Raw genomic sequence first — 13,206 nt, forward strand, 5'->3', positions numbered from 1 at the left:
CATTTTTAAGCAAGATCAACAATTTTAGAATATAAAAAGTCTCTGAATTTGTTTTTTTAATAATGATGTCATACTGAAGCTATCCAATAGTAAATAAAATACTTACAATACAACTTACAATACTTACAATTAATTCACCTTCTGGTGCTGCATGTTTTTGCATCTTCTTCATCAAAAGGGTTTGCTCTGCACGTTTCCTTCTTGACATCTTGTAGACTGCCACATTATCCAGTAATGGTGTTTGACCCGAAAAATATCAGAAGGACAGCTAACATTGGCTCTGGTCACCCACATTGTGGTAGAAAATGGATGGATGGATTAAAATGTATAAGAAAGTTTTATATTTTGAACATTATTTTTAACCCTGTGATTTCTGTAATGTTCTACTTTAAAATGTTTGCAATTATTTTTTTTAATAAATACATGTAATTGTGTTAAGACATGTCTGAGAGCCAGATGCACTCCGATGTGGCTCTTTTGAAGAGTGCATCTGGCTCCCGGGCTATAGGTTCCCTGCCCCTGGTCTAGACTAAAATAATAATAATAATAATAAAAACAATAATGATTCACATAAGCATCATATTTAATGTTTTTTTGTGTACTAAAAAGTGGTTGAATTAAAATATTTGTTGCACTGGTTGAGTGTTATGCTTCATTAATTTCTGACTTGAAAAAGTGAATTCAGTTTAAATTCCTCATGCATAATATTTTTAGTTTGGAATGGTTTGGAAACATTTATAAGACCTCTCGTTTTTATTACAGCTCGTCTATTTATTTTGAAAGCACTGTAAATAATACAAATATCAAAGTAGGAAAGATACAGAGAGACACAAACACAACCATTTTCCGCAAAACTTTGTAAAGGATTACTACTGCATGAGCCAATGAGGAACACCCCGTGTAATGTGGATGAAGACAGGAATTAATTTTTACGGCTTACATGTCACAATACTGGCATCCCTCACTTCATAGCGGGTCAAACATCGCTCCCTCACTCTGTTGCGTTTTTTCAAAAAATCATTAATTAATAAATCATCGCTGTTTCGTGGTTGACTACGGCCTATTATTTGTCCAAAAATGCATATTTAAGCAAATGTTATGTATTCTTGGCCTAAATTAAGCATTCAAGCATAATGCAAATACAGTTTAAGGCATTAGAGTAGAAGTATGAAAGGAAGCGCTTTACAGTGAAATTGCATATTTACAATCCAAAGGCGAAATGTGGAAATAATTCCAGACCGCGGACATACTGAACTAGCAAGCTTGCTGCTGTGTGGAGCACGACGCCCTCACTTGAGCATCAATATCATTTTCAGCAGAAAAACTGATACCGATATGAACTGATATCTTATTTTTATACCAATGCCGGTATGGTCGGACATTTCCCGTTAATATGCATCACATTTTTACAAAACGTCTTCTAAAAAACATGTAAAATTAAACAGGCTGTTACATGTTTTAGTGTAACAGTTTTTCGCCCACAAATTGAATCACATACACAAACACACTCAGGGGAGGCAACGGCGGAAGTGAACCGTGGTTTGTCACAACTGGAGCGTCTGTGGATTTATCATCCAAGAAGTGGACCACACATTCTCCCACAGTGGAAGGACATTAGACACACAAGCACACACCCCTTCTCAAAAGCACATTTTGAAAATGTGTGTGTGTGTTTTGACTTTGCTGTTGCTTGTGCTCATGCCCACGCACACACCCGATGCCTTACTCTCACTTCTCCACATTACTCGCACACACACACAAACACCCCCCCCCCCCCCCCCCCCCCCCACACACACACACACACACACAGAGTGCACACACACTGAGATGAGAAAGTCCAATTATCAGCAAGCATTCCTCTCTCAGGGTAATTTAATGCATTGGGTGAGAGCTTCTCATTTATGTTTGGTAATTACACTCCCTCTGCTTTACACTCCCTTTAATAAGCTCTAACTTCACTGCATAAACCGTTAGATTACACACATACATTCATGCATGCATTTTAAGGGCATTCTGTGTGCATGAAGGCCATCACATTTAACTGCTTTAAAAATGCATTTCCCTCCCATTATCATTCATTACATTATTGCACCAACAAAAAAATGCTGGGCTAAGAATAACTAACTGTAACACAGCCGCTGGGTTACTTTCGCACCAGCCCAGTGTTGGTCGTTTTGACGCAGCACGTTGGGTTCGTCCATTTTAACCCAGCAGAATCGCCAGCCAATCCTGGCCAGCCAATCGCAGGGCACATATAGAGAAACAACCATTCGCACTCACATTCATACCTATGGACAATTTAGAGTCACCAATTAACCTAAGATGCATATTTTTGGAATGTGGGTGGAAACCGGAGTACCCGGAGAAAACTCACACACGCACAAGGAAAACACTCTACACAGAGATGCCCAAACGGCGATACGAACCCAGATCCTCCAGACCGCCTGACTTTGTGGCCAACATGCTAACCACTAGGCCACCGTGCGGCCCATTAGGTTGAACTTGAAAATTGAAAAGAACTGTGACCTTAAAAATGTAATTGAATCGGTTTGAGAAACACGACATCCCAAATATTTCAATTACCTGCTCAATTGGATGATGGGAACCTTATCCAAAAGAAAAAAAACCCTCCTCTGAAAGACAAAAATGGAAACAAAAAGACATTTTTTACTTTTAAAACACAGGAACACAGGAAAAATGTATGGCTAGTTACATGAAAGCTACGGCAATAGATAGATACTTTATTCATCTCCAAGAGAAATCCACATTTCCAGCAGCTCTGCAAAAATATCATAATAAACTTCAACACTTAAAAATACAAAACAAATAAATACGGACGAGATCACTTCAAATTGGTAGTGCAGTTACAAAAAAAAAGGACACTCTTGTGGATGTGGAAAAAATATATATTTCTTACCTTTAAATCTTTCTACAAGGTCTGTCAGCTGCCACTCTGTCAAAGTGTTGACCACAAAGCTGTCCATTGATCTGAAAAAAGAAAAGAACAAAAAGAACTTAAGAAAAAAATAAAATTGCTACTTTTCAACTATTCATGGCATGCCAAAAACACCAGACAAGTAGGAAGCTAAACACTGCTATGCATTGTGGGTCATGCACGTCAGCGGCCACACCAATCTGATTGGTCAAAACCAGTCAGCAGCCGTGATACACGGCTCTCTGCTCTGTAAGATTGACTTCGCGCCATATTGAAACCGGGTGATGTTTTCATTTTAAAAAAGTGATATTGCTATTTACATGCATATATTGAATGTGCAGCTTTTTATGCAAAACCCTCAATTTTGTAAAAAAAAATGCTTTAATGTTTTTGGCAATAGGCTCTTCAAATATAGACAAAAACAATCCTCTCCATATGATGTATGTATGATAAACTGCGTACATGTAAATTGAGCTAACTTTACGTTAGGAAACTACAGTATGTCCCCAGTTTGAATTTGACTGGAATTGTCCTTAAACTGACGAATTGCCTGGCTAGCTAGCAAGTTAACTAGCTGTCAAAGGAGCTTGCAAGCTATCAAACCAGCTAGCTTGACCATACGTCCATGGACAATATGAACAAGGTTCATTAATTCATTCGGTAAATGGCCAAGATCAAATGGAAAAGCTGCATCCGCGTGTTCTGTATCTGTAGATACCGAGCTACGCTGTTAGCCAAACCAACCGACTAGCCTCGACAATATAAAAATACAACATTTGTAGGTAACGCAACACATACAATGTGAATTAGATATAGTGTGCACTAGGGATGAGCCGAATACTCGGTACGGATAATGCACTTTTGCCAAATACGAGCATGAAACGAGTACAGCTTGTCATTATTCGTAATCGTGATGACGGAAAATCCTCATTATGTATTCACACTCTGTGATTGGCCAGTCACACAGCGAATGCCCCTCCCTAAACACATACATAACATCAACATAACATCTCAGCTATCAGCAGTGCACTAAACACATTGAAATAGCTGAAATATCATGCTAAAAATATAACGAATTTGGTGGCAATGCTGACGAGGCTAACTTAACTCAGCAGTTAGTGACCAGCTCGGTGGCTGGATGCTTAAGGCACACAACGCATACAATATAACGGTGCAAACAGCGTCATTGAATGCATCAGAAATAACCAGGTTACTCACATGTATACTGTAGATGCACACTGTTAGTTGAACATCAAAAACAAGGTCCGTGTTAGGACAACTGTCAAAGCTCCGCGGCTGCCCTGGTGCATTCATGTGCTCATCTCGCATCGTAATTGGGAGCTACATTTAATCACATGTTAACTTAAAGGAACAAAAGAAAATGGGCACTACTAAAACAGTCTTTTTAAACGTGTTTTTTTTTAAAGTGTTTTTTAAATATGGTCTTTTCCAGGTTAAGTGTGTTAAGTTTCCATGTAAGTGTGCTTTAAAAAAAATAGCAACCCCAAAAAAATATATGCAGCTCACAGATAAGTGGTACTATTTGAGCTATCTTTAGAACAGGCTGGCAAGCGACTCGTATGGTCCTTAGGGGCCACCTGGTATCCGCGGGCACCATGTTGGTGATCTGATTTAAACCACACATACCCGCATAATAAAGACGTTGATGTGATGTTCGGAGTGCCCGTGAATGCATCTTGCGGTTTGTCTTGTAAATATAAATATAGCAACTTCTGATCAAGCCATGTCAATTTCAGACTTAAAATAATGTACGGATTTAAGCCCCACCCTTCTTGGGTTTGTGCCCCACCCATTCCGAGTACAGATACAGATACAGATCATTTAGATGGGTGAACAGATACAGATAGAGGTTACAGATAGTGGTGTACTCGCTCATCCCTAGTGTGCACAAACCTTTTATTGTTGATTGGCCTGACTTATTTCGGATTCTCTGGGTGCTGCTTGGTGCCTTGCTCCCTGCTTGGAGTGGGTGTGGTGTTTCCCTGTGACTGACATCTTGTGGTGGGGCACATCTTATCGACGTGATGACGTGATGACCCAAAATGGGTGAAACATTTCATAACCTCACGGCTGTGTAGTTGAAATAACCCAGCAGTTGTAGTGTAATTGCCCAAATGCCAGCCAAATAACCCTTTATGGGGTGAAACATTTCATAACGCAGTGTTTGGGTTGAACAAAAGAACACACCTTTTTTAGAGTTTTTTTGGCGCTTGCCATTGTCCCCCGCTTTATTTAATAACTGCAACTCTTGAAAGATTATGTTTTGTATTATGAATATGCCTATGATTGCTATTCATTATAGGGTTTCATAACTGCTTTTGAATTTATGTATGTGTTTGCGGAATAGGTTTGTGTGTGAAAACTCTTTACTCCAGGGGGATTAAAAAGATGCAAAACTTATGAGTACAAAGTTTTGTGTATGTGTGTGTGTGCGTGTGTGTGTGCATGTGTGTGTATGTCAATGTGAGCTTGCATATTTCTTCAACTCAAAAAGTCGTGACTCTCCATCAGCAGTAGAGAGAGGAGGTGCGAGTTTGTGTGCGTGTGCCGCGACTGTCGATGGAACATCTGAGAGACCAAATTATAGCTGTGTCATATGCCTCGGTTCCCGTTTGAGAAATCAACTGCATAATCATCCAAGTCTTTCCCGTTTGTGAGGAAAATATAAAATTGCTCTCTGTTGGCTCTAAACAATGATAACGTACAAAAACACAGATAACGATTCGAATTCCTGCAAGAAGCTTGTCACATCATTTTCACCGATCAAATGGTGTTTAGTGAACTCCTTGCTTTTCTCGGAAAAATCTATCTGACGTAGAGCTCCATTTGTTTTTATATTCTGTATTAATTATAAGTTTTAACGCTTTTAATTTCATTAGTGCAGGTTTTGGGGTCATTACGGTTGTATTATTTTAAGCTGCACTTCTCCGGTCATTAATGTAGTCAAAGCATGGACATTGCATTTATACAGCAGTGTAGAATTGATGGGACAAGCAGTCAAAGTATGAAATAAGCACTGCCCAGCAGGGCCAGGAGAGGAGAGAGAATCACGTCGAGTAGGCACGGCACGGTACGACTGGCCTCTTGTGAGTATGCCCTTAGGCATCCATTGAAGCAAGTTCCAGGCTAAATGGATAAAGTTATGCTTTAAAGCAAGAAAACAACAAAGAAAAAATGACTTTAAAGCTGTTAGTTTAGTTCAATATACACAATGTATATAAACTCTCTATGCCAAAAGACCAGGAGAAAATGTACTGTAAATTGCCAAAATTCTTGAAATAAGTAAAATGGTGTTTTACCAACCAAAATTTCTCATTCTGTTGTATAAATATGTTGGTTATTTTAACTGTTACAGCTCAGATTTTAATACGTATTACTTAATGTAGGCAAATTGGTCTAACATAGCAACTCTGTGGTAAGAAAAAATATCTTGTTATAAGTATTTTTATTTAATCATAAAGCCTTTGAGGTACAGCTTGTCAACAATTGTATGTCTAGCAGGATTAATCTAAATTCACCACACTGGTTTAAAATGAAATCACTCTTGACAAGTGTTTGGGGAGTCCTGTTCCGCCACCGATACCGATCACATGGATTAATTACCGGTATACATTTTTCAATTTATTTATGATGAGTGCTATTGGTCAGGGGTGCTCTGGACAATTCCAAGGTTGCAGTGACTGCCAGGTGGCCCCAAAAATAGGTAATTACTAATAATTTAATTTAGACAAAAACATATTTGACTTACTTTTTCAAGAGAACATATATCACTCATGAAACTTACAGAAGAGATGTATTCTTTAAGGAGAGTTTGGATGTTAGAGTACATAGTTTGATGGCATTGTAGCAGGACATCCAGGTGTCATGCAGCGGGGCTCCACTTTGCGACCACAACTTGCTTATCTGGTGTCACTCTCATTTCACTTCAGACTGGAACATTTCCAAAGGCCCTTAAAAACTGCTGTCATTAACCTTTTCTAAATAATGGCAATCATGATGCCACAGTACTGAACACATATCGGCTGATATCAAACCTGACATTCTTGGCAAAATTCTTAGAAAAAGTTGCATACCAACAGCTTACTGAATTTCTCTTGTCTAACAATACGTTTGATACTGTTCAATCAGGCTTTAGGCCCACAACAACACTGAGACAGCTCTAATCAAGGTGACAAATGATGCCCGTCTGAACACAGATGCAGGCAAAGTCTCAGTTTTAGTTCTGCTGGACCTGTGCGCTGCCTTTGACACAGTTGACCATGTAATCTTATTACAGAGGTTAGAGAGCTGGGTGGGAATCTCTGGTACTGCTCTAAACTGGTTCAAGTCCTATCTTGAGGACAGGAAGTACTTGGTTTGAATTGGAAACTGTGTCTCAGACCAAGTGGCTATGACCTGTGAGTGTTTCCCAGGTGTCAATCCAGGGACCCCTATTGTTCTATCCGTACATGCGTCTATTAGGCCAGCTAATACGCAGCTACAACGTGTCTAATCACAACTATGCAGATGACACTCAGATCTACGTGTTACTAACGGCCGGTGAACATGGTCCTGTAGATTTACTGCCTCAAACAGATCAGTGTGTGGATGGAAAAAAAAGTTTATCTACCTAAACTTAGACAAAACTGAAATCATAGTCTGTGGCCCATTGAAACAAAGAGAGTGTCATTCACCTTGAAACTCTTTTAAACCTAATCGTCAGGTTAGAAATCGAGGGGTAATAATAGACTGAGACTTCAACTTTAACAAACATTAAATCAGCCACATTAAATCAATAACATAAGCAGCTTTTTACCACCTGAAAAACATTGTCAAAATCAAGGGACTGGTGTACAAACCAGATTTAAAGAGACTAATCCATGCCTTTGTCTCCAGCAGGCTAGACTACAGTCTTCTCACTGGGCTCACTAAACAAGCTGTAAAACAGCTGCAGTACATCCAGAATGCTGCTGCTAAAGTCCTGCCTAGAACCAGGAAATACAACCATATTAGTCCAGTACTCAGGTGTCTCCACTGGCTTCCTGTCGCTCAGAGAATAGGCTTTAAAACAACCCTGCTAGTGTACAAGTCTTTTCATGATCTTGCGCCAAAGTACATATATGACATGTTAGAGCCAGATCGACATATCTCGGGTTCTGAGAACCTCGGGGAGTGGTCAGCTCCAGATGCCCAGAGTGAGGACCAAACATGGTGTTTAATGCTGTTCTGGAACAGTCTTCCAGAAGATGTGAGACAGGCCTCAGCTTTGACAATGTTCAAATGCAGACTGAAAACACTTCTGTTTAGCTGTGCATGTGACAGCTGAAAGTATTTTATCTGCACTCCTTGCTTTTAATTTGTTATTACTTATACGTTTTATGGGATGATTTTATGTAATGTTTTTAATTTATGTAAATGTATTGAATTGATTGAGTCTTCTGAATGAATTATACTCTATAAACTTGCCTTATTGATGTGGTCCAATTCTACTCTTAACTGTGGACATCACGACCTATGCGATTTAATACAATGTTCAGGTTAACAAAGACTTGCAGTTCCCTGCATTTATTGAGCTTAATCCAATCATAGCAATATTTCATATTTTACTTGAGGCAAACCTACTTGTAGCAGTAAAGTTTCTCACTGGTCAAACTTTTTTAGGTGGGCAAGATCATGTTTTTGGCTTGTACTCAACATGTAGACTCCACAATTCTGCAGGCCAAAGAACTTCTTTAAAAAAAACATGAGTGGAGAGGGCAAAATGTCACTGGGACTTTCTAGCATTGTATTCATAGTCACTGAAACATCTGTCTTTGTTAATAATCATTTCAATTTTATTCAGCTCTGTAACGTGAACATTTTCAGCAAATGTTATTTGTTGAAAATCAAATCATTTTCTGCTGAGTACTATTTGATGTTTTTTTTTCTGTTTTACATTTTCAATAATTTGCCATTTGTAATAAAACAAACATGTACAGGGAAATACTGAAGAATTTTACTTACATTTACTTAAATTATTTTAAGAAAAGATACTAGCTAAATATGCATTGCAATTTGCTGTTAATAGAGACTACTAAAGATTACTTTTGAAAAAATAGTTTGAAGATAACAAAAGACAAAAAAAAGTAGTTTTTGAAAATCCTGTTTCCATTAAGGGTGAATTTATATTTCACTGATCATTGTCATCATTTGCATCGTCACTTCTCTTATGTTTGCTAACAATATTTGACCATTTTTTTTCCTGGCGGGTCTACAGCTATATATGCTCCTCCTCTCGGTCACAGGTGTGTGTGAGTGACAGGAAGAAAAGCTTGGGAGCTTGGGTAAAAGTCATTTGGCACCACCTTCTGGTTTACATATATAAATCTCTAAACCCCAAATAAAAGACAACCAATATAAGACAACCAATCATTTCCAAACTTTTTTGAGGAAAAAATAGTGTTGGATCAATACAGTATAGTCACGCGGTACTTTACACCTGGTACACCTTTGTTACAATGTAATGCGAGTCAATACAATACCTGAATTAAAATGAGGTCTTTGCAAACATTAGAGGAATTGTCAGACAGAAATTATTTTAACAATATGTTGTAATTGTGAAGTATAATTGCACTTCATCAGAGGAGCTGTTGCCCTTCCGGATAGGATATTTGTTAGATGTGTTTTTATTTGTTTTTTTCACATGGCTTGTATTGGAGCACATTAAGTGTATTTCCTGTATTATTCCCAGTCATGCAATATAGCCATCAAGGTTCTGTTCCAGTCCAAATATGTAATGCCTCAATTCATCCATCCTTTGCTATAACAGCTTGCTACGTCCTTCTGTTTGTGCCGACTCTGAGGCTTTTAATTTAACTTCACAAAGTGTCAGCAAACACACACATACATAGCTACTCATTAGTCTTTGGCAGTCTCTGTTGCAGGTGCAATGGGGACTCACCTGACTGGATTTGAATAATGTAGTAATTTGCTTCCGATCCAACTTTCCTGGCTCCATGCCTCCCTCCATCTTTAGACAGCCCCAACACTCATCTTTCACCACAATACTGTATTCACCTTGAATGTTTCTTTGTTTTTTCAGAGGCATTCATTGTTTTTACCTTGTTTAACCCTGAATGTTGATAAATCACTGAGAGGTTATTTATGATGCCAAATTGAAATCATAATTGAAATGTTCATAAAATTGGTATTGGCAAGACAGATGAAACCGTACATGCTTGCACGTATGAAGGTCCTCTGTACACAAAGGATGCTCCGATGGGAAAAGAAGGTTATTCTGTCTAATAGCATGACTACTTACTCAATGGGAGGATGACCTTCAATTCTAACTTTTTTCCTTTCAACGTTCTGCTACATATTGCGACCAGTAGTGACAAACTAATGGAAATTAGCCAGCTATTACTGTACAATGTAATTGTGTCGAACATTGGCACAGCAAAGTGTGGCAAAATGCAATAGAAATGTATTATTTGATTCATTGACCACTAAGATTTAAGTTGAGGGTGTAGGACTGATTGTGGATTAATCATTGAAGCAATAGAGGCAAAATGGGAGTGCACTCGGCTGCAACCAGCAGAGGCACTGTTGAATCACTGTCAAACCTACTTACCGTAAACGTAATTATAGTCGAGGTGTTTGTATACGGGTCATTCTCCTGAAAGGGGTACCAGAGAGGGTGACGAGATTTCTCGTTTGGAGAAAAGCTGTCTCACGAGAACAGGGCAGCCAGAAAGAAGCCAGCCAGTGTGCTAGGCATTATGGGAAGTGCACATTAAGTGTTTTGCACACACTTTAAACGCTGCACGCCAACCGAGCTTGGTGTTCCCAGCCTCAGCATCTGGGAGTGACATGTGGAAGTTTTTTCCATTGTTGAACAGCTGTCGTGCATGTTAATATCCAAGCAGGCGCTGTAGTAATTCTACATTTGATCAAAGTTATTCGATTTATCAGATCAAAACACGTAAATGTTTGGACTCGTCTGTATACTTGATCACCGTTACCATTAATCACCATCAACATTAATAATGGCAGCACCGGGTCTGCTCTGAGCAGGTGTTCGATTATATGCACTATGGCGGCCACAGCAAGTGGCTCCCTCGGCTCTATACTGTGATTCTCATGACCTCCAGAGCGGCACCGGGGCTGCCCTGAGTGTGTGTCCGACATGAAGGCGTAATGTGGCGACCATAACGCCGCTTCATAACACACCTCATACGTAGAACGAAAAGCAGTTAGTGTTTCTTGCAACATGCATTTATTTGGTAATTAAATACAAGCTATCCACTAAGATGAAGTATCCGCCGTGCAGGATCGCTACCACTGATTTTGAAGCACACACACTGGCAGCACCTGCCTTCCTGGTGAAACACGCATAGATGTCCAAAGTGTGGCCCAGAGACCATCTTTGGAACGTGGCTCATTGCAGAAATAAAGTAACAGACAGTATAAATTGCCTTTGAGAAAATACATGTCACAAACGCCAAATCCGCCACTTTACAGAGTAAAGTATTATAATTTATTATTATTGTTATATAATAATAAATTATAATAAATATAATATATGTTGGCCACACAGTAGCAGTTTGGAGATCGGGAACACCTGGGTTCGATTCTGCCTTGGGTATTTCTATGTGGCGTTTGCATGTTCTCCCCATGTTTGCGTGGGTTTTCTCCGGGTACTCCGGTTTCCTCCCACATTCCAAAAACATGTCCATAGGTATGAATGTGAGTGTGAATGGTTGTTTGTCTATATGTGCCCTGCGATTGGCTGGCGACCAGTCCAGGGTGTACCCCGCGACCCTAATGAGGAGAAGTGGAAATGGATGGATAGATTACCATAACAGTGGTTTATTTGGTTTCAAAAAATGTAAACAATATATTTTAGCACTAATTTGTGAGACAATAAGAATTTCAAAACCCCCTGCATAGTTTTGTGACTCAGCTAAATAAAAAAGTTTGTTTGTCCAGTCATATTTTTTCATTGTACTTTTCTTCAAATTTATGTTTAAATCTTCTCTCGTTCTCGTGGACTCAATCTTGTGTATCGCCTCGTGAGTTAGGTGTCTCGTGACACCGCTACTGCAAACACATTCAATAAACAAGGAAAACAGTGCTGTATATTTTCTTCGGGTCTGTTGCGGATAAAACACAATCTTTCAATTTCAGCCGATTTGCACATCGCAATTTTGTGACAAAGATGATGAAAGATTTTATAACACAATGGAACTTACGCTTCAGCTGCTGTGATTTCATTCACACCTCAATGTGCACCAAACACATTTTGCTGCATTCAAAATATGTACTTACTCGCAATGGTAACCACTGCAGTCCTCACACAATGTAACTAAAATTTGAATTTGATTAAGAATATAAACTGTACAAATGAGCTGGCCTCTGCCTTGACACACAATGTGAACTGCAGAGTATTTGTCCGTTTTCTTTGTAAAAATTCAGATAATAATGAAAGTGACACTGCTTCAAAATCAGAAATATGGCGTAATGCACGCACGAAGCACTCACTCACGCCGCGCGTAACACACGCACACACTCATAACACTTTATTTACTTATTTGTGTTAATGTCTCTTCTGTTGTTGTTGCTTAATTTATTGCTATTAATGTTTCCTTTGTTCTTATTCATTTTCTTGTGTTTTCTGTCTTTTTTTGGGAGAATGAACAGAACAAGAATTTCATTGCATAGTGTAACTGCCTGTTTTACTGTGCATATGACAATAAAACTCTTGAATCTTGAATCTTTTGGTAGGTTCCATTTTTATATACCGGTAGCCATAGAACACAATATTCTGTGTGCCTTGAAACATTTGTCAAAATCATTTAAAAGGCCGGTACTGAAGGTGTTGTCTTTTGAAAAAAAGCTGGGATTGATTGAGTTAATATTCAAATAGGTTAGAATATAACTTTCAGTTTTGCTTGCTATATCACGCCATGTCATGCTTTTGGTACGCTTTTCAGAAGACTGACCCATACCTCAATTTATCTTAACTTTAACAATTTAGATGGGAAATTGGAAAGGAAAACATAGCTCCTTGACCTTATGGTAATTTATTAACAGATACATTGCACAACACAGCAGGAAAAAAGCCAATGTTTGGCAATTGCAACTTAAGGGTTTCCCCATACATTCATGCCACAATTAAATTTGGACAGCCACAGAAGGATTTGGCATTTTTTTTGTCAGATTTGGCATGTTTGCCCTCACTCCCAGACATTACAATAGGATTGTCTGTGTAGCCTACAGCTCTGTTCAGTAGA

This window comes from Dunckerocampus dactyliophorus, chromosome 6 (genome assembly GCF_027744805.1).
Source record: "Dunckerocampus dactyliophorus isolate RoL2022-P2 chromosome 6, RoL_Ddac_1.1, whole genome shotgun sequence".
Classification (NCBI taxonomy): domain Eukaryota; kingdom Metazoa; phylum Chordata; class Actinopteri; order Syngnathiformes; family Syngnathidae; genus Dunckerocampus; species Dunckerocampus dactyliophorus.